The 27934-nt window shown below is 36.3% G+C and overlaps 1 long non-coding RNA gene across 1 annotated transcript; it reads left to right on the forward strand.

The window, feature by feature from the left end:
- Positions 1–256: 256 nt before the first annotated feature.
- Positions 257–26043, forward strand: LOC129058960 (uncharacterized). Its single transcript, XR_008524470.1, has 4 exons — positions 257–378; positions 1776–1852; positions 21242–21351; positions 25670–26043. It is a non-coding gene; the product is annotated as an uncharacterized LOC129058960 (long non-coding RNA).
- The last annotated feature ends 1891 nt before the right edge of the window (positions 26044–27934 follow it).

Below are 27934 nucleotides of genomic sequence, written 5' to 3' on the forward strand. Positions count from 1 at the left end.
ATTAATGTAAGTTGTCAGTTGTATGGCCACTTGTAAGGCTTTTGCTGACATATTTTTCTTCTATTTCCCAGAGTTGAATTTAATTTATAAGCATATAAAAGAACTTTCAAAGGATTTTGGAAAATATGTATTCATAGACCTTTAGAAATGAGGGAAACATAGATTTTATCAGATCTATTGAAGTGTTTCGTACTTGTGAAAACTGAAATAAAGTGAAATATTTTACATCATTAACACCAGATTCTAGAATAGAACCTCTGTCTTTACAGCAATCTTTCATTCAGTGGACTCTCTACTAACTAAGATGCTGGTCACCATAAGCATTTGAAAACAGAACCGGAAATGTTTGGAATAATTGGATGTAGATAGTTTCCAAATGTGAGCTATTAATTTGAGACATGAACAAGCATGTTTCCTTCCCCATCTTGACCCTCCATTCAAGCTTTCACGTAAAAATGATTTCATTAAGTTTTCTACATTCATCAGAATGAGGCCTAAAAGTACATAAAATAGAACAAGTTAAAAAATTAAATTGTAATGTGTTTGGAAACTTGATTCTATGCCAATGAAACTATAAGAAAAAATGTCTATAAGGAACAGAGTCTGGTGAAGGAAACAGATTTGTTCAGCAAGAAAAAAAAATCATAAACATGATGAGATTTCAAAATGCCTGAGACTTAGAAGTGCTAAATTAAAATGTTTGGAATGAATAAATTATATAAGAAAAAATGGATTAATCAAAGTATGAGTACTTAAATTTGAGAACTTTATGTAAGATGATTTAAGTGATATGGAGGTTAATGTGGTTTAAATTTTGTGGTGCTAGCTCTCTCAGTTCTCTCAGAATGTAATTGATCCTACTCGAGCTTCGTTCGGTCACTTTCTACCAGTCTAGACCCCAGCATTGGAGTTTTCTGCTCTATTTATGACGGTGCTGTTTCTGATATATAGGAAAACAGGACATTTTAGATGGCAGGTTTACCAGTCTGGCACTTTCCCCACCTATAACACGATGGGAATCACTAAAGTGGAAACACATTAGAAATATAAAACCTTTTAGGTTGCATAGTATTTAGCTAGATGGCCCAGCAAGAGAATGTGTTTTCCAAATGCTATTGTTTTCTCAAGGATGGAAATGAAATGGATGTTTTCCCACCACCACCTACTGCTGCTTTGATAATATTCTCTGATGCACCAGATGGTGGAAAACAAACTTATTTTTTCCATAGCTTTCTTGGTTGAGCAGTTATTTATGTGCCAATGGGGTCCATTTATCCAACTTTATTATGGCTTTTCATCCTTACAGACAATAAATTCAAATAAAACAATCCTGGTAAGTTGATATACTTTATCCAACAGATGAGCTGAAGTGTATGAGGGTATTTATTGTACTTACTGTTCGCCCAGCAGTTTATTACTTCCTCCAAAAAGCAGAAGAATACAGAAATGGTATTACAAGAAAAAATACTCTGTGCCTTAATAATTGTACTTGATTAAACAACAAGGGGTACCTGATGAAGGAAATCAAACTCATTATGCCAAACTAACTCTATGAGGCATTGTTTTCTGTATCTTTGTTTAAAACTCATTTTGGACATGTCATTACCATGACATTTATTTATAATTTGTTGATTTAAATTTGTATGTCTGTTTATGATACTCCACAGTAATAATAATAATAGTAATAATGTACATGTGTATTTACTGACAAGTATTTTCCTGTAGGTGTTTGCTATTCCAGGTTGTTAATCATCTTATTACCCTCTTTTTCCCAGTATTTGAATAGCAACCACCTGATTCTATGCCTCCTAAAATATGTGGAACAATATCTGTAAGAAACAGAGTCTGATAGGTAAGTTGCTCTTAAATTTTTGGCAACCCTGCAAACCCTGAGGGGAGCGGTAATCATTTCTGTCTTTGCTGAACAAACAGGCTTACTGAGTCTTTCTGTTTTCAGTTTCAAATAGACAGCTTAAGTGAAAATGTGAAGCATAAATACTCATTTTTAATCCCCCCCACTTGTAACCCCACAATCATTTAAAGCTAAGCATAATTTGAGTTATAGGAAATACTGTTTTCCTTTTTGTATATTGTCATATGACTTATATTGTCCTCATGCTTTAGAAGAGTGTTACCCAAACATTAATGTGTATATGAAAGACAAATTACTTTAAAATGTGGATTCTGTTTCCCTCAAGTTTCTGGTAGGGCTGGAAGCTCTACTGTTCTAATCAAGACCATCCTGACCAAGACCAAGTGTTGCCCTCCTTGAACCACTCTTGAATAGCAACATTTTAGAATTTGCAATGCATTTTCACATAATTTAAACCATTGGGCACTAGCAAAATTCTGTAATGAAGAAACTCAGAAACTTACGATTTTGTGACTTGCCTAAATATATACCATCAATTAAAATTTGGATCAGTACTCTGACCCACTTTGACTGAAACTGTGATCAAAACTCTTTTCACCGTGTCATATGCTGCCATAAGTTAGTGGATCTCAGTTCCCACTGGCTCTCAAAGCCATTTGGGTAATGCTGACCCACTTTGCTTGGGGTGGGTCTGGGCATTGATATTTTTCAAAAGGACTTGGAGATTATTCTAATATTTAGCCAGTTTAAGAATTAGTGTTAAAAATGAAGGCTGAGAATAGGATATACATTTGTCCAAGTATTAGTCATGGATTAGGTCAGTGGTTCTCAAATTTTAGCTGCATACACTTACAGTGAACTCATTTTCAACAAAGGTGCCAAGAACATACATTGGAGTCTCTTTAATAAATGGTGCTGGGAAAACTGAATATCCTTATACAAAAGAATGAAGCCTGATCCCCATCTCTCACCAAAAAATCAAATATAAATGAATTAAAGGTTTAAATCTAAGACCTCCAACTATAAAACTACTCAAGAAAACATTCAAAAAACTCTCCAGGACATTGGTCTGGGCAAAAATTTCTTCAGTAATAATTCACAAGCACAGGCAGCCAAAGCAAAAATGGACAAATGGGATAACACTAAGTTAAAAAGCTTCTGCAAAGCAAAGGATACATTCAACAAAGTGAAGTGATAACCCATAGAATGGGAGATAATATTTGCAAGCTACCCATCTGACAGGGATTAATAACCGGAATATATAAGGAGCTCAGACCAGTCTATAGGAAAACTAAAAATTCAATCAAAAAATGGAAAACGATTTGCATAGACAGTTCTCAAAAGTAGACATACACAGGACAAACAGGCATATGAAAATGTGCTCAACATCACTGACCATCTGAGAAATGCAAATCAAAACTACAATGAGATATCATCTTACCCCAGTTAAAATTCCAGCTATAACAAATGTTGACGAGGAGGTGAAGAAAACAGAACCCTCAAACACTGTTGGTAGGAATGTCAATTAGTACAACCAGCTACTATGGAGAACAGTTTGGAGGCTCTGCAAAAACTAAAAATAGAACTACCATATGATCCAGCAATCCCACTGGTATGTATATACCCCAAAGAAGGGAAATCAGAATATGGAAAAACTACCGTACTCCCATGTTTATTGCAGCACTGTTCAAAATAGCCAAGGTTTTGGAGCAACCTAAGTGTCCACCAACAGATAAACGGATAAAAAATATGGACTTATGCACAATAAGGTACTATTCAGCTATAAAACAGAATGAGGTCTTGTTATTTGCAACAGTATGGATGGAACTACAGGTTATCCTGTTAAGCTAAATAATCCAGGTATAGAAAGACAAGCATCACATATTCTCATTTATTTGTGGGATATAACATCAAAATAATTAAACACATGGAGCTAGAGAATAGAAGGATGGTTTCCAGAAGCTGGGAAGGGTATTGGGTGGTGGGGTGGAAATGCGGGTGGTTAATGGGTACAAAAACACTTTGAAAGAATAAATAATACCTAGTATTTGATAGCACAACAAAGTGACTATAGTCAAAATAATTTAATTGTAAATTTTAAAATAACTTAAAAGTATAATTGAATGGTTTGTGATCCAAAGTACAAATGCTTGAATATATATATATGCCATTGAATATATATATATATATGCATATTTATATATGCCATTTTATTTTACATGCATGGAAGTCTTGAGGAGTAGCTATAATTAACATATTGATATTAATTAAGGAGTAGATATAATTAATATACATCTTGAATATATATATACTCTCTATATATTTAATATATACTATATATACTCAATATATATACTATACATACTATATTATATATATATACACACACACATATATATAGTACTCACAAAAATTAACAACAAAAAATATTTAGCTGTATCAGCATCTGCCGGAGGGCTTGTTAAAACACAGGTTGCTGGACTCTATCCCTAGAGTTTTTGAATCAAGCAGTCTGGGTTAGGAGCCCACAATTTTGCATTTCTGATGAGTTCCCAGTTGCTGCTTATGTTGCTGGTGCAGGGACAACACTTTGAGAATCCCTGGGTTAGGCTGAAGCAATGATGACAAAAGTTAATGAGTTTACCTTTTATTTGATTATTATAGCTCCTTAACGTCCAGCTAACTTGATTTATTTAGGCTCCATACTGTAGACATTTTCTGATAAATCATTATCTTCCAAAAATAACATAACAGGAAGGATGCTATATGAAAAAAGTGTTTGCTGCAGGGTATTTTTGCCATTGAAATAGTACTAAGTTTCATATGGGAAATTTCAAGGTACTATACTTTTTTTCCTCTCCTTTTATATTCAAGGAATTATATTCATGCATCCGAGAAGAGAAAAAGAAAATTATATGCCTTACAATGACTTTCTCTCTCAAATCCTTCATTCAATCATTTAAATTATTTCAACAGTGCCTTCATTATTACCTGCAAGTAGTTAATCTCATTTGAGAGACACCTATGGTGAAATTTTAGATCACTCAAACTCACAGGGTGCAGAAGAATTTCTGGTACTGTTTTTCATTCAGGTTATAAAAGAAAATTATTATTTTACCTTGAACAAAAAATAAAAACTCATGTTATTTTTTTCCTAAGAAAAGGGCTTAGGACAACAGAAATTTTATTGTAAAAACGTGTTGGGTGTTGGTATCTTGTTCCAGATTCTATATACAATATTGAGCTGCAAAATCAAAGAATTGTCTTCTACAGTGACATGAATGTGGTCAAATAAAAAAGAAATCATATTGATTGTAAGAACTAAAATGAACATTCAGCCCATACTTCCTTTTTCTGACGTAAGAATACATGTTTTGGTACTATCTGTATTAGGGTTGAATCCAGGCTTAGCCACTTACTAGCTATTTGACATTAGATAATTTATGTACACTTTCACAGTAGTAAAATTAATTATATCTACTCCTCAAGACTGCCATGCATATAAAATAAAATGGCATCAATAAAGCACCCAATATATTATCTAACACATAATAGGTATTTAGTAAATGGTAGTATTCCTACTCATAAAAGGTCATCAAGCTTCACCTTCAACACATTCATTGGTGAGCTACTTATTCTCTTGTAATTTCATTCCATTTATAGAGTAGTTTCCAAATTTGAAGAGTTTCTCTATGTCAACATACTTCATTTCAGCTGCCATAAATTACAGCAACAACAATATGTTAGAGGATAAAAGGAGGAAAACTTTCAGCAATAGCAAAGTATTTTACTATCAAACTTGAGACTAGACAAACTTCGAGAAGTAATATAATACAATGAAAAATTTAAATACCAAAGAAAGGTGGAAATATAAAGCCCTTGGTATAAAGTTTGTCTTAGTTTTGACAAGTAATAGATATCATTGAAAAAAATGTTGGCATAGGTATCATATCCTAGGACTTTTTTTTTTTTGTCTCATTCTTCTTGACCCCTTGCTTGCATTTCATTTATTATATTTAGGCTAGACTAGGCTGTGCTGCATAACAAACAACACAAAATCTCAATGGTTTAAACAAAACAAAGGCATAATTTTCACACTCCATGTCCAGTGGGGGCCAGCTGGGATATCTGATCTATCTATGCTCTTCTCACTTCTGGACTCTGACTGATAGAACAGATTTTTTTCTGGAATATTGTCATTGAGTATAGCATGTTCTTGCATTTAAAGCTTCCACCTGGAAGTGACACATTACTTCTTTTCACATTTTATTAGCTAAAGTAAGTCAGTTGACTTTTCTTGAATTAAAGGGAGGGGAGCGTTAAGTACTATCTTACCATGTGCCCAAGAGTAGAGAACAAAATGTTCGTGAACAGCACAAATAACTTCCTCAGTATTGTTTGCTAATTCCGCCTCTGAGAAATACTTGTTTTCCCCTTTTGTAATATAGAATTATGTTGCTTCCCCTGCTAGTTTCTTTTCTTCTTCTGCTAGTTCTTTTTCTTCCTCTTACCCCGTTCTTTAATTTTTCAGCTCAATATCTTATATTGCATCTGGAACAAAAGACCAAGATCCAAAATGTTGATGAAAAAAAGATTTATTCTGTGTCATTTGTATTTTTGTCATTTGAAATTAACAGGCGTTTCCCCTTAACATTAACCTTCACTGGTTTGTGCTTTCTCATTCTCTCTCATAATTTTATCCACCCATAAAACATTAATTGTTAAAAATATGTAGATAATTCTTATGTCAACAACTTTTTGTCTTTCCTGTATTCCAGACATATTTTTGGGGGAATATCCACCAGGATGATTCATAGCACTTCAATTTTCCTAGTCTTTCAGGAGTCAAGAAATCCAGTAATTTTAGAAATTCACTTTTTCCCAATATATCTACCCTTTTTTTTTGTATTTTTTCTTCTTACATTGCTTTACAATCTAGCCTTTCTTCCAAGAACTATCTAATCAAGCAATTTCTCACTAGAGTCAACTGTTTTATCCCCTTCCCTTTGTTCCTACTTTAAAGGAAAACAATCAAAAAGACAACTTTATTAATCCAGCTGGTTGTCTTTTCTGTTCCTATGTCAGAAATGTTGGGAAACACTGATAAAATCCATTTAACTACACAAAATTATGTCACTGTGACTTCATTGTCAACAAATTTATATCAGCTCTCAATGTTCTCCAACAAAGCTTGAGTCTGTATTTACTGTGATTTACTGTGCTGAAACAATTTTCTTTCTTATTTTCCAGAACAATTTCAAAATCACGTTTTATTGTGTTCCTTATATAATCCACATTTACTATTACTTTTAGAAGATTATCTAGTGTCTTCCTTTACAGAAAAATAAAACTAAAGGAGTAAGTAAAATAAAATAAAATTGAAGGTGTAAAAGTATTTGCTTTTCAAGCCCCTGGTTATTCGCAATTTTTTTTTTTTTTTTTTTGAGATGAAGTCTTGCTCTTGTCGCCCAGGCTGGAGTACAGTGGCGTGATCTCGGCTCACTGCAAGCTCTGCCTCCCAGGTTCAAGTGATTCTCCTGCCTCAACTTCCTGAGTAGCGGGGATTACAGGCACGTGCCACCATACCCGGCTAATTTTTGTATTTTTAGTACAGACGGAGTTTCACCATGTTGGCCGGGCTGATCTGGAATTCCTGATCTCGGGTGATCCGCCCACCTCGGCCTCCCAAGGTGTTGGGATTATAGGCGTGAGCCACTGCACCCAGCCTCTGCATATTTTTATGTCCCCTCCTTCCTTGTCCTAGAGGAACAGATGCCTCTCATCTGACCAGTCAAATTTCTTCCCTTATACTCTGTCTTCCACTTTCTTATAAATACTTATTACCCTTTCTTTAGTTGTCCACATTTTCTTTTACTCATTTTCTTTCATTTTAGCTTTCAAATATATACATGTGGAAATAATAGTCTACACTCCATTTTCCTAATCTCACTTCTAATTCCCTCTGTTTGCCTCTCTCAGTAAAATAACTTTGTCAAGGTCACCAATGGCTTTGCTGCAAAATCCTACCTTTGTGATACTTGTCTTACTGATTATTTGAAAATATTATTACATCAACATTTATTTATGTATTTATATGTTTATTTATTTATTTATTTTAGAGACAGAGGCTTTCTTGGTTGCCAAGGTTTCAATGCAGTGTTGTGATCATAGTTCACTGCAGCCTTGAACTCTTAGGCTGAAGGGATCCTCCTGCTCCTCCCAAGGAGCTGGGACTATAGGCATATGCCATTATACTTGAATAATAATTTTTTGTTTTTTGTAGAAATGTCCAGGCTAGTCTTGAACTCCTGGCTTCAAGTGATCCTCCCACCTCAGCCTCCTATGTCAATATTCTTGAAATCATCACTTCCTTTGACTTTTTCCTCTAGTCTTGTAGAGCACTCATTTTGAAACACTTTTGCCAGGTTTTCTTCTTCCACTTGCTCCTTCAGTAATATTTCTCTCTAAGCTTTGTATCTTGCCCTCATCTTGATTAATTATAAACACTTCTTGATACTGTTGGTTTCTAAGTCTACGTATTCAAGACAAACATATATGGATCTATTCGCCTATTGGTCAGCTGTACTTGGTTTAATCTAATTAAACCTAACCAAAAATGAATTCATCATTTTATTCCTTATTCCTTATCAGGCCAGCAGAACACACTTTGTACATGGTACTTTCATCCACTCAGTTACCCAAGCTAGAAATCAGAATTTCTTGACTCCTCCATTATTTTCTTATACAAATGCTCCAGGTGCCCATATTTTATTATTTCAATCTCCTCAACCTCCTTTATTTCTCCAGTTCCTCCCTTTAAATATTCAGTGACACCACCATAACTGGACTCCTGGAATTTCCTCTAACCAGCCTCCCCGACAACAGACTGCTCCTTCACACCTTCAATGTAATCTTTCTAAAATACAAATCTTCTGCTTTTCTTCTAATCAGCAGGATAAAATAAGACATATTCAACAAAGCAAGCTACAATATTTTATCTATCTCTGTTTTTCTAGCTCTATTTCTAGGCAATCCATTGCTAAAATTTCTTTTGTGGTTCCATTAAATATGTGCATTTCCTCTAATTCAGTGGTTCTCGACCACAGGGTATTTTCCCCACTCTGGATCCACAGGGAACACAGGTAATGTTTAGAGCCATTTTGTTGTTGTTGTTGTAACTTGAAAAGGGAGTACTACTGGCATCTATTTGGTAGAGGCCAGAGATACCGCAAACATCCCAAAATGAACAGCACAGAACAAATAATTATCTGACCCAAAATATCACTAGTACCAAGCTTGAAAATTCCTGCCCTAATTCAATGTCATAATTCTCATCCCTGTGCCTTTGTACATGCTGTTCTCTCCGTGTGGAATCCTCTCCCTTTAACATCTGTCTGATTTCTGCAAGTTCATCAAGGTTCATTCTGTGTATCGTCTCTTCTGTAATTATTCTAACTAATCTTCCTTCCAGATTACACTTAAGGCAATTTATTTTACCCTCATCACATTGCTATCTTTCTCAAAATCATTCAAAGGCTTTCCATTTCCAAGTTAATATTCCTTACATTGGTACTAAAAGCCCAGCAAAACAGGGGAATGAACTGCATGAATGTTACCCCCCTCTAGTTTTTCCTATTCGCATTCTATGATTCATCCAGAATGGGTTAGTTCACATTTCTGCATCTTACGCACGTCTGTAATTTGGATCCATTTGTTTCTTCTAATTTATATGCTGCTTTGTCTGCCTGATTATCTCTACCAGCTAAACTCTTACCAGATTTCCAAGGCTCATCTTATGCAAATCTCTGCTTTTTTGAGACTCGTCCATCCGGCTCTACCACTGACTTGCCCTCATTTTGGTTACCTACTCTGTTCTGTTAATATTTCTTCATTCACTGGAAACTTTAGCTCCACAATCAGGCTTTATATCTATATAAATCCCTAATAACATTCTGGGAGACACCCAGCCAGATGACATGTCTAGTTGCTTTAACATCTCATTTCCGGCAATGGCAATCTTATTTTAAAATGATAATAACAATTATAATGTTAATAACAATAGGTTACACTAATTGAGTACTTAATGTGCTTGAGGCACTGTGTAAAGTCCTTTAACATCAGTTGCCTCTCATCTTCCTTATCTAGTGCCTGCATTTTTCAAGAATATTGATCTCTATACAGCAAAACATCTTTTCTTCTATTACTTCATAGTGGACAGATCACTGTCGCTCCACAATCACTCTTCATCACTGTCCAATTTTCTGTACCCTAGGAGGTGAATCAATATGAACTGCATCCATGGGTTCCTTTACTTTTTGGATGACAGCAGGCATTGACAGGAGATGATATGGTTTGGCTGTGTCCCCACCCAAATCTCACCTTGAATTGTAATAATTCTCACCTGTCCTGGGAGGGACCTGGTGGAAGGAAATTGAATCATGAGGGCATGTTTTACTATGTTTTCCTTGTGATAGTCAACAAGTCTGACGAGATCTGATGGTTTTATAAAGGGGGTTCTGCTGCACACGTGCTCTCTTGCTTGCTGCCATGTAAGACGAGGCTTTGCTCCTCATTAACCTAACACCATGATTGTGAGGTTTCCACAGCCACGTGGAACTGTGAGTAAATTAAGCCTCTCTCCTTTATAAATTATCCAGTCTTGGATATGTCTTTATTAACAGTGTGAGAACAGAATAATATAGTAAATTAGTACCAGTAGAGTGGGATGCTACTGTAAAAATACCTGAAAATGTGAAAGTGACTTTAGAACTGGGTAACAGGCAGACGGTGGAAGAGTTTGGAGGGCTTAGAAGAAGACAGGAAGATGTGGGAAAGTTTGGAGCCTCCTACAGACTTGTTAAATGGCTTTGACCAAAATGCTGATCATGATATGGACAATAAAGTCCAGGGTGAGGTGGTCTCAGACAGAGATGAGGAACTTGTTGGGAACTGAAGCAAAGGTGACTCTTGCTATGTTTTAGCAGAAAGACTGGTGGTATTTTGCCCCTGCCCTAGAGAGTTGTGGAATGTTGAACTTGAGAGAGATGATTTAGGGCATCTGTCAGAAGAAATTTCCAGATAGCAAAATGTTCAAAAGTTGACTTGAATACTGTTAGAAGCAGTTTTATGTATTCACAAAGATGGAATTGGATCTTTTGAAATTGGAACTTAACGTTTAAAAGGGAAGCAGAACATAAAAGTTTGAAAAATTGACAGCCTGACCATGCAATAGAAAAGAAAAACCCATTTTCTGAGGAGAAATTCAAGCTGGCTTCAGAAATTTACATAAGTAATGAGGAGCCAAAATGTTAATCACCAAGGCAATGGAGAAAATGTCTCCAGGGCAACCCAGAGACCTTTGTGGCAGCCCCTCCCATCACAGGCCTAGAGGTCAGGAGGAAAATACGGTTTCCTGGGCTCCATCCAGGGCTCCCCTGCTGTGTGCAGCCTAGAGACTTGGTGCCCTGTGTCCCAGCTGCTTCAACTGTGGCTAAAAGGGGCCTTGGTACAGCTTGGGCCATGGCTTCAGAGGGAGCAAGCCTTAAGCATTGGCAGCTTTCACATGGTATTGAGCCTGCAGGTGCACAGAAGACAACAACTGAGGTTTGTGAACCTCTGCCTACATTTCAGAGAATGTATGAAAATGCCTGGATGTCCAGACAGAGGTGTGCTGCAGGGGTGGAGCCCTCATAGAAAGCCTCTGCTAGCGTAGTGCAGAAGAGAAATGTGGGATGCAAGCCCCCAGACATGGTCCCCAATGGAGCACTGCCTAGTGGGCCTGTGAGAAGAGGGTCACTGTCCCCTAAACCCCAGAATGGTAGATATACTTGCACTGTGTGCCTGGAAAAGCTACAAACACTCAACGCCAGCCTGTGAAAGCCCCCCAGAAGGGGGGCTGTACACTGCAAAGCAACAGGGGTGGAGTTGCCCAAGACCCTAGGAACCCACCTATTGCATTAGTGTGACCTGGATGTGAGACATGGAGTCAAAGGAGGTCATTTTGGAGCTTTAATATTTGACTACCCCATTGGATTTCAGACTTGTATGGGGCTTGTATCCCCTTCGTTTTGGCCAATTTTTCCCAATTGGAATGGGTGTGTTTACCCAATGCCTGTATTTCCATTGTATCTAGGAAGTAACTAACTTACTTTTGATTTTACAGGCTCATAAGCAGAAGGGATTTGCCTTGTCTCAGATGAGACTGTGGACTATGAACTTTTGAGTTAATGCTGAAATCAGTTAAGCCTTTGGAGGACTGTTGGGAAAGCGTGATTAGTTTTGAAATGTGAGGAAATGATATTTGGGAGGGGCCATTGTGGAATAATGTGGTTTGGCTGTGTCCCCACCCAGATCTCACCTTGAATTGTAATAATACCCACGTAATGTGTGAGGGACCTGCTGGGAGGTAATTGAATCATGGGGATGGGTCTTTCCCGTGCTGTTCTCAGGAGAATGAATAAATCTCACGAGATCTAATGGTTTTAAAAAGGGGAGTTTCCTTGCAAATGTGCTCTCTTGGCTGCCACCATGTATGAAGAGACTTTGCTCCTCATTTACCTTCCACCATGACTGTGAGGCCTCTGCAGCCATATGGAACTATGAGTCAACTAAACCTCTTTCCTTTATAAATTACCCAGTCTCAGGTATGTCTTTATTACCATCATGAGAACAGACTAATACAGTAGATCAGAGAAGAGGAAGGTGGAGTTCTAATTCCTCTGGTTCCTGCTCTATGGGGTCACTTTAGGTTGGTGTTATTCCTCTAAGGTTGGCTTTATTCCTCTATCGATGACTGCAGATCCTTTTACTCAGCCATCTTCATTTAGATATCTGTCTCTTTGTTCCTCCAGGCACAGTGTGATAATAGCTTCCCTCTGTTTCTAGTCCTCAGATACTGTACTACTTGTTGTTGGTTTCCCTAAAGCCTACCTATACCTCGTAAATAGTTCCTGTATTAGTTTTTGCAAATAATTAGTTTAAAGTTATTTAATTTTAGTATTCCTTCTGTTTCCTGGCAGGACCCTGAATAATTCCTTACTTCAAATATTCACTTCCATTGTCACAACCAAGTCCAGACATTCCCCTGTGTGATCACCTCATCCTTCCTGGTTACTTATTCCCAGTAACACCACTCCAAGCAAATTTTTATTAAGACTTTCAGGAGTTTATCCTACCACTTAATCACTATTACTCCACTTGATGGTGAAGCCTGTTGTTACCTCAGACTGGATGATGTCTTCCTGTTCTTTTCCTCAAAATGTCCTGCATATTCATTACATTTAGAAGTGCTTGTTTAATATTATTCTTTCTCACTAAAATATGTTTCTGTCATATTAACTACTGTTTTAATCACAGCACATAGGAAGTACTCAAATAATATTTCAATGACGATTTGTTTAAAAATGTTACATATATGATGCTATAGTACTGTAAAAAAGAATTAGGAGGTGGGCTAATTTATTTTAGGGTAAAGGAAACCTTTTAGCAATAAGTGAGTTCTAAGCACAGAGGTCTTTCATATAATATATCCTAATTTTTTCCAAATTGCCTTATGAATGCATTCTTTTAAATTCACATTGCGCTTTTTTCTCTCTTACACTACGCATCCTAATTCTACCTTGTATTCTTACTACTGTGTACTTGACACCTCACTCTACTTCCCAGCACCCCACTCTATCCCACAATGATTATTATCTCTTTGGGTAAATATCAGTCTTCCTCCCCTTTGCATTCTCTGTAGCATATAACAGAGATGTGGGAATAGAGGTGGTACTCATTTTTTGATGTAATACACAGTTATTGACATTCAGTTCCAATGTTATGTCCTAATATTTTTAATGAATTAGTTTAATGTGCATTTGTTTAAAACATTGTATTTACCAGACCCTGTTGTCTTATACTGAATTTGTAGTTGCAGAACTTTTAAGTTCTTTTCAAAGTAACTATAACTGCTTTCTGTCACTCAGCTCGCACATTTCTGTAGTTGATTTTTGGATTAAAGTGCATAATTTTCACTTAACTTTGTTAAATTCACTTTGTCGATTTGGGCTCATTTTCAATAACTTGAAATGATAATTTCAGAATAGTGCTCACAGAAGTGAGGTAAATACTTTCTGTACTGACATTGAAGACATACCTCATTCTTTAAATCATACTTTTTGTCATTAAAAGTAATTGCAGAAATTGTGATTAACTTTTGCATTGATCTAATATTATTCACTGAAAGACTCAAGCATTTCCATTTGGTATGTTAAAATATAATGCAGGATCTTGATGATGAAAACCCCTTGGGGTATTTATCTTCCTCGTGTTATCTTTTATTTTAAATTAAAAATAAATATGCTGTTCGTGCTCAGTCTATGGTATATGTTGAATTGTGTTTCCCCAAAAAGGTCTGTTAAAGTCCTTTATCTCCAGAACTTCAGAGTGCTACCTTAGTTGGAAATAGGGTCTTTACAAAGATAATCCAATTACAAATGAGGTCGTTAGGATAGGTCCTAATCCAATATGACTGGTGTCTTTATAAAAAGGAGGAATTTGGACACAGAAGCAGACACTCCCAGAAGAAATACAATGTGAAGACACACAGGGAGAAGATGGCCTTGTGACCAGGGAGATGCATCTACAGACCAACAAATGCCAAGGATTGCCAGAGAACAGAAAAAACTGGAAGAATCAAGGAAGGATTCTCCCCTGGAGCCATCAGAGAGAGCACGCCCTGATATCACCTTGATTCTTCACTTCTACCTTTCAGAACTGTGATATAATAAATTTTTGTTGCTTTGAGATTGTGGTAATTTGTTTACAGCAACCCTAGCAAACTAATATGCTCTATATGCAAGTATTAACATGGTGTTCTTTTTCTTCCTCTGAATTTCATGGTGATATAATTCCTTTTCCTTAGTTTATAACCACAAAATTCTCAAGAGGAAAATTTCTACAAATCGGTATTAAAAGTTGTAATTTTACACTGGCAAAACAGTAGAATAATCAGAGTCTGCCCACTAGAGTTTTCTAATATTGTCCCTAAGTATTGACACTCAGGTACTCAGATATTTATCTGTGTGCTTAAAACTGGTATTTCAGCTTGTAAATATTGCTCTAGAGATAAAGGCAAAAGTTCTCTTCTAGGGTGGTATTGATATTGTAAATTCTAAATAACTCACTTTGAAAGAATCAATAGCAATTTCTGAAGATCGTATAAAATTAATTATCTTTGCCTATACATATTTATTTTGCAACAGGGAAAACAATGAGCAGACATTTTGTGTACCTTTGTGAAGTGTTTGAATTTATCCAAATAACATCATCAGTAATTTGCCTCTGTGTTTAATTCCATTCACTTTCCTTGTTCTTTTTTCAGAGTAAGTTTGTGGTTTGGAACATTTTTTCTGATATTTAGACTTTGCAAGTTCTGCAGAAATATTGGAATCAAAATTTTTTACTCACAAAGTGTGGCACTCTGCCCTAAGTTAATGTTGGTGCATTCATTCTTATTAACAACCCTTGGGCATCCACTCTTAGGCAAGAGATGACCCTGAACTTTGAGGTTTTCTGTATGCATGAAATGCATTCTTAACCCATAGCTGATGAATTGGCTTCAAAGTTGTAGATTGTGTAACTAGTTAGTATCATGCCTGTTTAGTACCCAAATTTGTTGCCTTTTTCAAATTATATCTCCTTGGAGAGTGATATTTTGAACAGCCTCTGATGGAAGTAGCTCTCCTTGACCCAGTTCTTAGTGAAGAGAAGTTTTCCCGGCAGTACTTGTTTAAAAGAGATAATGTTCTGTTTCTACAAGTGGAAGTTGGTAGGGACAGACTTCATATTATAGGGTTGTGTTTCTGTTTCAACATGTATGTCAATGCTCTTGATTCAAAAATATGGGTGCACCAGGCCGGGCATGGTGGCTCTCACCTGTAATCCTAGTGCTTTTGGAGACTGAGGCTGGCATATCACCTGAGGTCAGGAGTTCCAGACCAGCCTGGCCAATATGGTGAAACCCCATCTCTACTAAAAATAAAAATTAGGTGGGTATGGTGGCACACTACTGTAATCCCAGCTACTCAGGAGGCTGAGGCAGGAGAATCGCTTGAACCTTGGAGATGGAGGTTGCAGTGAGCTGAGATCATGCCACTGCACTCCAGCCTGGGGGACAGAGCAAGACTTCATCTCAAATATATATATATATATATATATATATATATATGCATATATATATATATATATATATGCATATATATATATGCATATATATATATATGCATATATATATATATTCACCAAGGCTAGATTTAACTAAACTGGTATCCAAATGGTCTGTCTTAAATGATGTCCAAATGGAAACAGACTCAGGATAGTAGTTACGAGAAATTCTAAGATCATAGTAAGATATTATAACACTGTAATTTTTATTTGTTTTTCCATGGAGGAGATCCTTTATAATCAATTAAAGACATATATACTTGAATCTGTTTTAGAACAGCGCTGTTCAATGGTAGGTCAATTTACCAGTATCACCATGCTTATGTATTATAGATTTATATTACATGTCAGTTATTTTAATTTACAAGAGAGTAAGAACCTCTTATTACATATTTTTAAGTTTTTTCTTACCTATTTCCTTTTAATTTTTTCTCTCAAATTAATTTTGGAAATAATTTCTCTCAAGTTAAAAATATCTTCTCTTTTCATTGGAATTTTGCCTTATGTATACATTATTTGAGAAAATAATTGAGACTTTTGCAATCATGACTTCACTTTCATAGAAAAAAAAGAACATTTTTTCATTTATTTGATCCTTCTCTAACTTTCTGAGTAGAGTTTGAAACTAGTCTCATATTTTTGTGATGTCTCTCTGGAGATAAAAGTGGCTAATATCAACTAGTAATTGTATTTATCTATATGAACAATAAGCCTGAATATTACTAATTTAAATAGAACAGAGATTTGTTTCCTCTGATGTAATTAAGTCCAAATTTCAGTTTTTGATGGCTGTTATTGTGGCCTCATGGTATCGACAATATTTGAAGTTTATACTTTTTATTTGCTTTGACATTATTAGCTAGTAGCTTCTAGCTTAAGATTAACTCATGGTTGAAAAACAATGGCTGCAAAGCCAGCCATCACATCTATAATTCAGTAAGAAATTAAAAAGATTAGGAAGGCAAAATTCACCTGCCTACTGAGTAACACCCCAAAAGAGCTTTACTGGGAAGTCCCACTCAATGACTTCTGCTTATCTATCAGCAGCCATCCTTGTTTCCAGGAGCATCTTGAGGATATCATTTTTTGACAAGTGAATCTATAAAATTTTACATATATTTGATAAGCATATATCCAAATATATATGCTTATAACTTTACAATTGTTATTATTTTCTATAGTTATATATATTTGATAGGAATATACATAAAATTATAAATTATATAAAATTTTATAATTTTCTACATCCATTCCAGTTTCTCTCATTTTACATGCTAGAAATTCCAGTATTGAAATATATTTTTTATTCTCTCCATATTTCAAAATACCATTATGAGGACATGAAGGACTGCAAAGACTTCATTATTAACCTACTAATTGGTCATCGGTTCTCTTTGCTGCCTAATGCTGTATTTTGTGGATCATCTACCACTATATCTAATTCCCATATATGATGAAAGTCTGGCATGAGAAAAGTAGACTCTGAACAATATACCTATTTGAAATGTGAATATGATAGTGACTGCAAAGTGTTAGGTTTTTTTTTTTTAACATTTTTATGCATCTGCTGCCATTTATGCCCCAGAATGACTCAATTTTCCCACCATTTTCATCTATTTGAACTACTCTTAAGGTTTTCTTCATAGCTCCATATCGTATGCTTATTACTTCATTTATAGGTGACATAAATACTTGGTTTCATTTAATTTTGCCTTTATTCTTTTCTTATTAGCCTCAGAAAATATAGTACAATATTGTTATTTCCTATATTGTTTTTTGTGATGTCAGATAATACTTTCAACTTATTAAATTACTTAGGAAGTAAAAGTGTATGTCTGAAAATATCTTTCAATTACAAATTAACCCAGAATTTTATCAGAGTTCTATCAGAAGCAGAAATGACTCCTGGCATTGCAAATACAGGAAATTTAATACTGGTAATTGGATATGCAGGTGATGGAGGACCTGAGAATCTACACAGACAAACATGAAACATGAGCAGTAGAAACAGCAGGAAGCTGCCACCATCCCTAGGCTGGAGGGACATAGGAGGTAGCAGTGCCTCATCCCTAAATTCTGGAATTGTAACTGAAACTGAAATGGAATTACTGCCTTGTCCTGCTTTTCCCTACCCTGTGGGAGATAGAGGTGTGGTGAAAAGGACTGCCCAGTGATAGCCGGGCCGTGGAGAACACAAAGTCACTGCTAGATGTAATGTCTGAGGCAGAGAGAGATGGGGGAAGACAGCGTGACTTGATTTTCTTTAATCCTTCCATCTCTGCCCACTTATTCTCAAGAAGCAGACATAGATAGTAGGAAGATAGCTAGAAAGTTTGGAAAATGCAGTTCCCTGTGTTAATATCAGATCAAGGATATCATGGCCTCATGGTATTGACAATATTCAAAATTTATACTTTTTTTTTTGCTTTGACATTATTAGCTAGTAGCTTCTAGCTTAAGATTAACTCATGGTTGAAAAACAATGGCTGCAAAGCCCGCCGTCACATCTATAATTCAGCAAGAAATTAAAAAGACTGGGAAGGCAAAATTCACCTGCCTGCTGAGTAACACTCCAAAAGAACTTTACTGGGAAGTCCTACTCGATGACTTCTGCTTATCTATCAGCAGCCTGAGAATCCGAGAGAAAACAAATGACTAGCGCACTTCTCTGTTTTCCCCTCCAGGTTTGTTTGCTGCTCACTGATGCCCAAATTTGGGCTCCTGCAGAGCAATCTATGGGCTGCATCACCTGTGTCCATTTGCCTTTTGGCTTCCAGTTGTGTTTAGACTGATTGAAGATTGAGAATCTAGTAGAAAGTCAGATGTGGGGGTTTATTTTTCTGACTCCTTCTATGCCAGCCACAGCCACAGACCCGTGGTTGACTCTTTTTTCATAGCCCTGTGTCCTGCTGAGCTCTGGTAACATTGTTCCCCCATTTACCCCTTCAGGTCTAGGGGAAGTAATTGTCCCTTGCTCCTTCTAGTCCCAGTGTACTTTATCGTCCCTTATTATTTCTCTTATCCTTGTGCAAACATATTTGTAAATACTCTCTTCATGAAACTATCTTCTTGTAAACCTTTTGAATGTGCGATCTATTTTCTGCCAAGTCCATGTTTGTTAAATTGAGCAAATGAGTTTTGTCTTTATAACCACCAGAATAATTCAGTAGGAGAGCAGGACAATTGCCATTTCAGCATTTGGAATTGCCTATCTACTGGAAGCCAGACTTATTTACTAAGCATTAGAAAATAACTCTTCTCATTCTTGGCAATTACTTGGTATAATTTACTCCTAAAAATTCACATATAAATATGTGCAATGTAATCAAAGGGTATTGCTCAGTTACAAAGTATTGCAGCCATCGTCCCCAGAAAGGCCCGAAGCTGGGGCTGTCAAGTGTGTTCTAGCCAGAAAAGACGCATCATTCAATCTTGCAGAAAATTATTAGAATGGCTCTGTGGTAATTTTGTGCTAGTCATATATAATTGATGGTCAGACAGGCACATAGCTGGTTTTCAGAACAGGTGAGTGGTCTTGCTAGTCTATAAAGCTTTTTTTGTGTCAAAAACCAAAACAAAAAACACAATACTTCTGCTTTGGGCAGTATTATCTATGTGAGCACAAGATTTGGGGAGCAGGAAACACATTTCTGTGAAGAAAACCAATATCCTTTGGTTTGGGTAGACCCTGTCTCACCAGAAATTCCAAGACTTCACAACTAAATTAGCAGGAGACTACTCAGGGGACATGGAACACAAGCTATTTACCAACCAAAATTAAATATTTTAAATATTTAATAACCAATATGACCATTTGTCCAAATATCTCAGCTTGAGAAATATTGCTTTATGCAGCTGTAATGAATCTACTGTCTTTTCTATGTTGCTACACATCATTACCAAGTAGGGCCCTTTCTAAGCAAATCTATGAGGGAATTAAATATTATTTTCAATGTGACCAACCTTTTCTTTCTGTGTGACCTTTTCCTTTATCACTGTGTTTATCGCAACAGAAATTAAAAAAAAAAGATTTCTAGGAAACAAAGTAGTCAACTTCCTTGAAAAACATCAGTTTCTTGGAATTGATCTCTTAATACAATAAAATTATAAGTAGAAAAGTGATGGCTTTAAACCTTACTCCATCCCTGTCCTCCATTCATAGTTTCAATTATTCTTTGGTACTGTAGTGACTGTGTGAGGAGAGGCCTCTCTTGCTACTTTTGTAGTACTTTGTTAATCCAGATATAAAGCTTGAGCTTTCTGTGCCACCCAGATACATCCATACCCCTTGAAATTTTTATTAAGAAATCTGGTAACTTCAGGAATCATTTTAGACCTTGCAGCCTCTTGAATTTAATTATTTTTCAAAAGATTTTTTACATGTAGTAGATGAAATTGAGTTTGACAAGCTGAAGCAAATGAGGTTTAGTATCTTTGTCTGTTTGACATTTTTCAGCTTTATTTTTACTTTGTATTATGCAGTTCTCTCTTTTCTGGTATCTCAAAATGTCATTGCCCTTCCTACCCCTGCAACACACGGTTCACACCTCTTCCCTACCACTGCTCAATTAGGAGGCACAGAAAGCAAAATTAGATAAAGAAAATCGTTCTCAACTGTTGGGTTCTTCTTTGATCTAAATTTTTATCTTAAAAGACATAACTTTATCTACAACTATTATGTTTATCATAGTAAGCTACCATTTCAACAAAATGGATTTTGCTAAAATATTATAGAATAATACACAAATTCTACACACACACACACACACACATATGGAAAAAACTTGATCTTAAAATCTTCAAGATCAGATCTTAAAATTGCATAGAAGCTCTTCAGCATTGACCTCTAGTTTACATGCTCTAAAAATTAATCATTCATGTATGGTTTCAAAAAATACTTGACATCTTTCCATGATCTTCTGAAATATATAGACTTCCTCTGAAACCATGTCTATAGTAACTAAGATAAAATTTAACAAATTAAATAACATTGGTACTTACAGAATTTTTAAATATTTTATTTACTTCTAAAACTCTATTTTTATAATAAATGATGCTTTTTGGAAACATTTTTATTAGTTGTTTTCTGATATGTCTTTCAAGTGTTGATTGGCATTTTTGTTTTATTTATGAACTTATCTCCATCCTCTGCATTTCTGTAAGACTGAACTAAGAGCAGCTGAAGACCTTGTTTACGGGACACTAAGTCAAAAACAAGAAAAGACCTTGAAATGTGACAGCCATCAATGACTGGGAACCTAGATATGCTGGAGGTACCCTATCCCTCACATTTAGATACAGACTGGGTAGAGCTCATAATTTTATTTTAGATTCTAATGTCAATGTGTTATCTAATTGGAGCAAGGTAGCTAAGCCAACCTAACACAAGTAACTGTATTTATATTCCCTGAAGTTCTTTTTCATACATTTTAGACAACCATTTCATAATTTCTCTTTTTTTTCTACTTTCATTTATCTTAATTTGAAGCACTCTTGTTGCCCTACTGAATTCCCTTGTTTAACTTTTCTGCATTTTTCCATTTCTCATTCTTCCAGACACACAAGCAACCCTTGCGAGTTCCCTATCTCTAAGCTGATCTTATATTATGATATCCTATAGAAACATTTGTTCTATCTGTGGATGATCAATCTTTACCCTCTACAAAGTCAAGTTCTCCACTGACATCCACAACTTTTACTACATCCAAGGTTAACTAGTAAGGATTGCATTCAGCTACATGGAATAGAAACACGGCCGAGTGTGGTGGCCCACACCTGTAATCCCAGCACTTTGGGAGGCCTAGGCAGCGGATCACCTTGGGTCAGGAGTTCAAGACAAGCCTGGCCAACCTGGTAAAACCCTGTCCGTACTAAAAATACAAAAATTAGCCAGGCGGGGTGGGTGGCAGGTGCCTATAGTCTCAGCTACTCGGGGAGCTGAGGCACGAGAATCACTCAAACTGGGGAGATGGAGGCTTCAGTGAGTAGAGATCGGGCCGCTGCACTCCAGCCTGGGCGACAGCAAGACTCTGTCTCAAAAAAAAAAAAAAAAAAAAAAAGGAAAGAAAGAAACATGATTATAGTGACTTAACAAAATAGCAGTTTAATTTTTCCACATAAGAAATGCAGAGTTAGGGAGATTAGAGCAGGTATAGCAACTTCACAACTTCACCAGATCATTAATGTCAATGCCCAAGTTCATTCTAGCTTTCTAATTTAATTCTCAAGGTTGAATGATTGCTGCTCACTTCACATCTCATGGTAGATTTCTAGGCAGGAAGAAGCAGAGGAAAGCAGCCTAGAGGGAGGGATAATAACAATAGTAGGAAATAAAAATTTCCACAGAACTTTTTAGTGCCTTATTTCTCAGCTCTTATTGGTCCAGATCATCATTGCGTGACCTTACTTCATAACAAAGGTAGATGTGGAATATAGATTTTAGATGGGCACACGCTTCCTTGAACAGAATAGAGGTTCTGTGAGTAAGGAATGGGGAAGATTTTGTATTGGGTAAGCTACTAGCAGTGTCTGCCTCTGTTTATCTTGATTGACCAGCATCTATATACATCCATTGCATTGTATATCACATACATTTACCCACCTCTTAAGTTTCTTTTGGTTTCTGCATTCCCTTCAGAATCAAGGATTATTTAGTGCTTTGAATTTCTCTTCATCATCTCTAGCTGTGGTTTCTCATGGTCCAGAAACCTAGACACTGAAGGCCAGTTATCCTCTGCAATTGTCTGAATGTTGGTATCTCTCTCAAATTCACATGTTGGAACCTAATACCCAGTATAATAGTATTAACACATGGGGCCTTTAGGAGGTGATTAGATCATGAGGGATCTGTCTTCATAAATGGTGTTAGTGCCCTTATACAAGAGGATTGAGAAAGTCTGTTTGGTCCTTCCACCATGTGGGGACACATAGAAGGTACTATCTGTGAGGAATGGACTCTCAGCAGACATTAAATCTGCTGGTGCTTTGATCTTATACTTTCCTGCCTCCAAAAATGGGAGCAATAACTTCCTGTTGTGTATAAACTTTACAGTTCCATTATAGCAGCCTAAATGGACTAAGACATCCTCTCTCAATAAATTCAACAGGCAGGAGGATGAATAAGGTGACAATAACATGCATTTCCACTCAAAAATTAAGAAAGAAAAAGAACACAGACATTGGCAAATAGAAAATATAGAATCCTTGGAAAAAAGCGGGAAAGTACCTTGCTCTGGTAACGAAGCATGTTTCCTAATTAGTCAATTTTGCAGCCCCGTTTCTGCCTTTTTGAGAGAATCCCCTTGGACATTGTCCTACAGAGCCAGAAAAACGATGGATATTGAATAATATGATGCTATTAGGGATGCAAAGCTTCCTAAGTCAATCCCAGGGAGTCCAAGTATAGTTTAGAAATTGAATGATCCTGGCTGTGGCCACTCAAGCCTGGAGACTCTATGGCAGTACAGTTTCCTCGGCAAGCTTTTTTGTTTGTTTGTTTTCATTTGAGTGTGGTCAATCCTATGCACAAAAACCACTGCTAATACTTGTATCAGGATATAGTTTTTAAGCATATAATTCTCCTACTCACCTATCTGCTTTTGTGCTATGCTCATATCTTTAAACATAATTAAGAATATTTTTTACTGAAAGCCAGTTAAACAATAGACTTTGGTGAGGATACGGTACAGTTTACATTATCTTGGCCACAGAACGAGACATTTCCAGGAAGTTACTAGGGAAAGGCAGGCGCTCCTGCTTCATCTTTTGCTTAGTCTGTCTCTCTGCAGCCATCTCTCACAACCACCTCATTTTAAGGCATTGCCTCTTTTCACCTCTGAAAGCTCCTACTTAAAAGGCTGTCTTTTTTCCTTAGCAAAGCTGTGTTGTCTTCATTGCTGCCTGCCAGCTACATAGCATAAACCAAAGCTCAGCCCACTCCTTCAGGACTTTGCTGAAGGCAGCAAGAAGAGACCAGCACACTGCAACACTCTCGATTTTGCTTACTGTGGCTTCCTACTGCATTTGGCAGGCAACAGGTTGATGTTTTCTGTTATATAACAAAGGTTGCTAGTTTTCCAGCTTGTGATGCCCAAAGTCTCACACCATCATTAAGCCATTTCCTCATTTTCAGAATTTGCAAAACTCCCTTCCAGATATAAAGTCCCTTAATAGGTAAGAGTGGCTTTGGCAACTATAACAGAAAACTAACTGTGGTGGTTTAAGGAAAGAGTTTCGTTTTTTTTCTTTTCCCACATAACACAAAATTCAGAGAGAGGCTTGGGATGATATAGCTGGTTTTTTTTTTTAAATGTCATTAGTGGGCTAGGTTCTATTTGTCATTCTGCTTTGATATTATTTCTCCTCCATACTTTCACTGCATATTCCAGGCAAGACGAAAAATAAGTAGATATAAAGAGGAAGAACCAAACTTTCCCAGAGATCTCTTACAGTCTTTGATTTCCATTTTAATGACCAGAATCATGCCTCGTCCCCATTTTAGTTCAGAAAGGGAGAGTTCTAAAACAAATTTTATTAATTATTGACATGTTTTGTACCTTCAGTAATGAGAAAGGTGAAAATAAGTGTTCAACATACAGAGAAGTATATTTTGTCCATAGCCTAATGTTTACCTTAGTCCTCCAAGAATTTCACATCAAAGTTTTAAATTTTTATGCAATACCACATTTTTCTCAACAGGCCAAATTACATCATTTTTCTACTTTTTACTTTAACTTTTTATGAAATGGGAAAATTAAGAACTCATAGAGCCTGTTGTGAAAGTCAAATACACTTATTTCATATAATGTATTAACCCAATTTCCTTTTGCCTTCAGGGCTTTCTTCCTTGCAGTAATAGCAACAGAAAGGACATCAAAGAAGTGTGGACCCAGGAAACATTTAATTTATGAACATGGCCTATTAAAATGTACATCAGTAGACAAAACAGGTCTCCAAAAGAGGAGAAGTTTCCTATTAAACAACTAATTTACTTTCCTTGTTAATAACTCCAATTCTTTCTTTACTTATATTGTTCTTTGTAAGGGGAAAACAATTCTCTAAAAAGTTCATCCCAGATTCTGTCCCAAGTTTTAACTATCTGAACTGCATGTTTTTACAAAATACTCTTTTTACTGGTTTCTGTTGACTTAATTGACATATAACTTTTCCCACTACATCATTTGTATAAGGAGAGATCCCTGTTATTGCAGGGGACAAAAAACTTCTTTTTACTCTTTCAGGTTCTGTGACTGGCCCCATAATTAAACTGATATAATACAAATTAACAGGAGAAAGGCAGACATCTTTAATATATAATATTTTTACATGTACACAGGGATCTTCAAAAGAAAAATGAAGACCCACAGAAGCCAAAAGCTTATATACATTTTTACACAAAGAACAATAAATTGTGATGACGTGACAAGATGAAGAGCTTTGGGCTAGTGGTAGCAAAGTGTGGGACAGTTAAAACGGCATATATGGGGAAAACTAATGGAAGAGAAAGGTTGTTTTGGTAGGTTTGTTTGTACAGGTTCATTATGATATTGAATTCCAGACTCTGGTGATAAGAATGTCTTCTTCCTCCTACAGGAATCACCTTTCTCATGGAACATTTTATGACCTGCTTTTAGGCAGAAAAGGGGAGGTCAGAGAGCCCTTCCTGCATCTGCTGTTTCTCAAGTGCCTTCAGCTCAACATAACCAGTATGCCAAAGCAGTCATGTTGGGTGGTGTATTCTGAACTCTTCCATTTTCTGGAACTATTAAGTGTGGTTTGTTCTTACTTCAGCCTTTGCTATGGCCTTGGCTCAGCTTGTTCACATTTTAACTATGCCTTCAATTTGCTATACTCCTGCAAACATTCTTCTCCTTCTCCTTGCTCTCTCTGCCTTTCCTCAATTTGTGGGTGACCTTTCTCTGTACACTTGTATTTGAATTCAATAAATGTAAACCATATTATCTCTACTAACTACTCCTGGTAATTTTTTCTCGTTCAATAGAAGAGATTTTGTTCATAAACAATACCACCGAACACGCTAGCAAGCATGAAGTGATTATCTCAGTGGCCGGCATATAGTAAGCATGCAAGTAACAATAACTATGTGGCAAGGTATTTTTTGATATAATAACTTGTGAGATGATAATCTTTTTCTCCCTCATAGTTTACTGGCCGGTCATCATCTAACACAATGTTTATTGCTTTAAGAACTAAAGGAAGTAGTCATAGTTCTCCTGACTTCTTGTTTTCTTTTTTCCCAGAGGGAAGAGAAAATTCAGGGTACAGACAAGATATTTTGACACATAATCTGAAAGTAGAAGGATTCCCCTTGGGTCTAAAAGAAAATTATTGTGGTCAGCTATAGAAAGGAGAGCGCTGCACATCTAAGAGCAGAGGGTTCCTCTGAGCTGTCAGACTAGGAACTGACTTAGGTGCAGGATGGTGGGTATCTCAGATGCCAAGTGTGGGAACCGATGACTGACATTCACGGGCTTTCCTTTCCTCTCCCTTCACTCCTTGACACTTTATTAGATTCTTGATCCTCTGGTGTTAGACTGGAAGAAATATCTAAAAAGACTAAAACAGTTTCCTCCCAAATGAGTACGGTGGTGCTCAAAATAGGAATCACTCTGTGACATTAAAACAAAACAAAACAAAACAAACACTAACAATATATATAGAATTTTCCTAATACAACTGAGTTTCTGGAGCATCCATGATTCAAAAATGTTATATTATTATTTTGATTCTTATTTTCTTTTCATTCTTTTTGTTATTTTTATTATCACTCTGTGCATGAAGGGGCTTGTAGAAGAAAAATGTCCTTGAGTTCACAATGTTAATGGTCCAGTGATGGGAAATACACTGCACAAATCTACTCTAATAAAAATTTAGCAACTTATGACTTATCCTCAGTAGTAAAAAGCTCAGCTTTTACTTATTCACATCACACACACACACATAATAATGCATTCAACTTATCTTACTGCCCACCTGAAGCCCACTGTCCCCTTATCAGCAAATATAGTTATATTTCATGGGCCTGCTTCACATTTAAATTTTCTGGCTCCTCTTCTGCCACAGTCATTGTCTTATGATTTGTGTAAATTCTCTTTCCTCTTCCATTTCTAGACAGCCTTGAGATATTGTGTGAATTTCCCTACATCTGCTTTTCACTTGGGAGCTTTCACAGAGAGAGTTTGTGTATGTGTGTATATGGGGGGGGGTGGGGGTGTGGGGGAGGATGGGGGGGTACTCTCTCACTTTTCTTTTTCTCTAGGCTTCTTTTTAAAATTTTACTTCCTTTTCGTGCTGTTCTTTTGATCCTTTTTTTACTGTTATTTTTTTCCTCTTTAAGAATCTCTTATAATGCTCTTAAAATGAATACAGCCTATAATTTTAACTATTTTAAAGTCACGTTTTATATGAGGTAAAATTGAGAATTCTGACCATATTATTACTAGAGAGGTTTCTTTTACAGCATTTAAAAGAAAGGGTTGCAACAGTTACTATCATAAATGTCACTTCAAAAATATTTCTTCCTTCACTCAACAAAGCATACAGAGTACCCACTGTACAGCAGGCTCAGAGCCAGCTCATGAAGTTGAATATATGCCATCCTTGTCCATGAAAACTTGTAGGAAGATAGACAGGCAAAAATCACACTCACAGAAAGATCCATACTATCTTAGTTCATTAAGGCTGCCATACAAAATACCATAAACTGGTAGGTTATAACCAACAGTAACATATTTCCCACATTTCTGGAGCCTGTAAAGTCCAAGATCAAGAAGCTAGCAGATTCGGCCTCTGGTGAGAACCCATTCCTCATAGACAGGAACCTTCTCACTCTAAAGT

This window comes from Pongo abelii, chromosome 3 (assembly GCF_028885655.2).
Source record: "Pongo abelii isolate AG06213 chromosome 3, NHGRI_mPonAbe1-v2.0_pri, whole genome shotgun sequence".
In the NCBI taxonomy this organism is placed as follows: Eukaryota; Metazoa; Chordata; class Mammalia; order Primates; family Hominidae; genus Pongo; species Pongo abelii.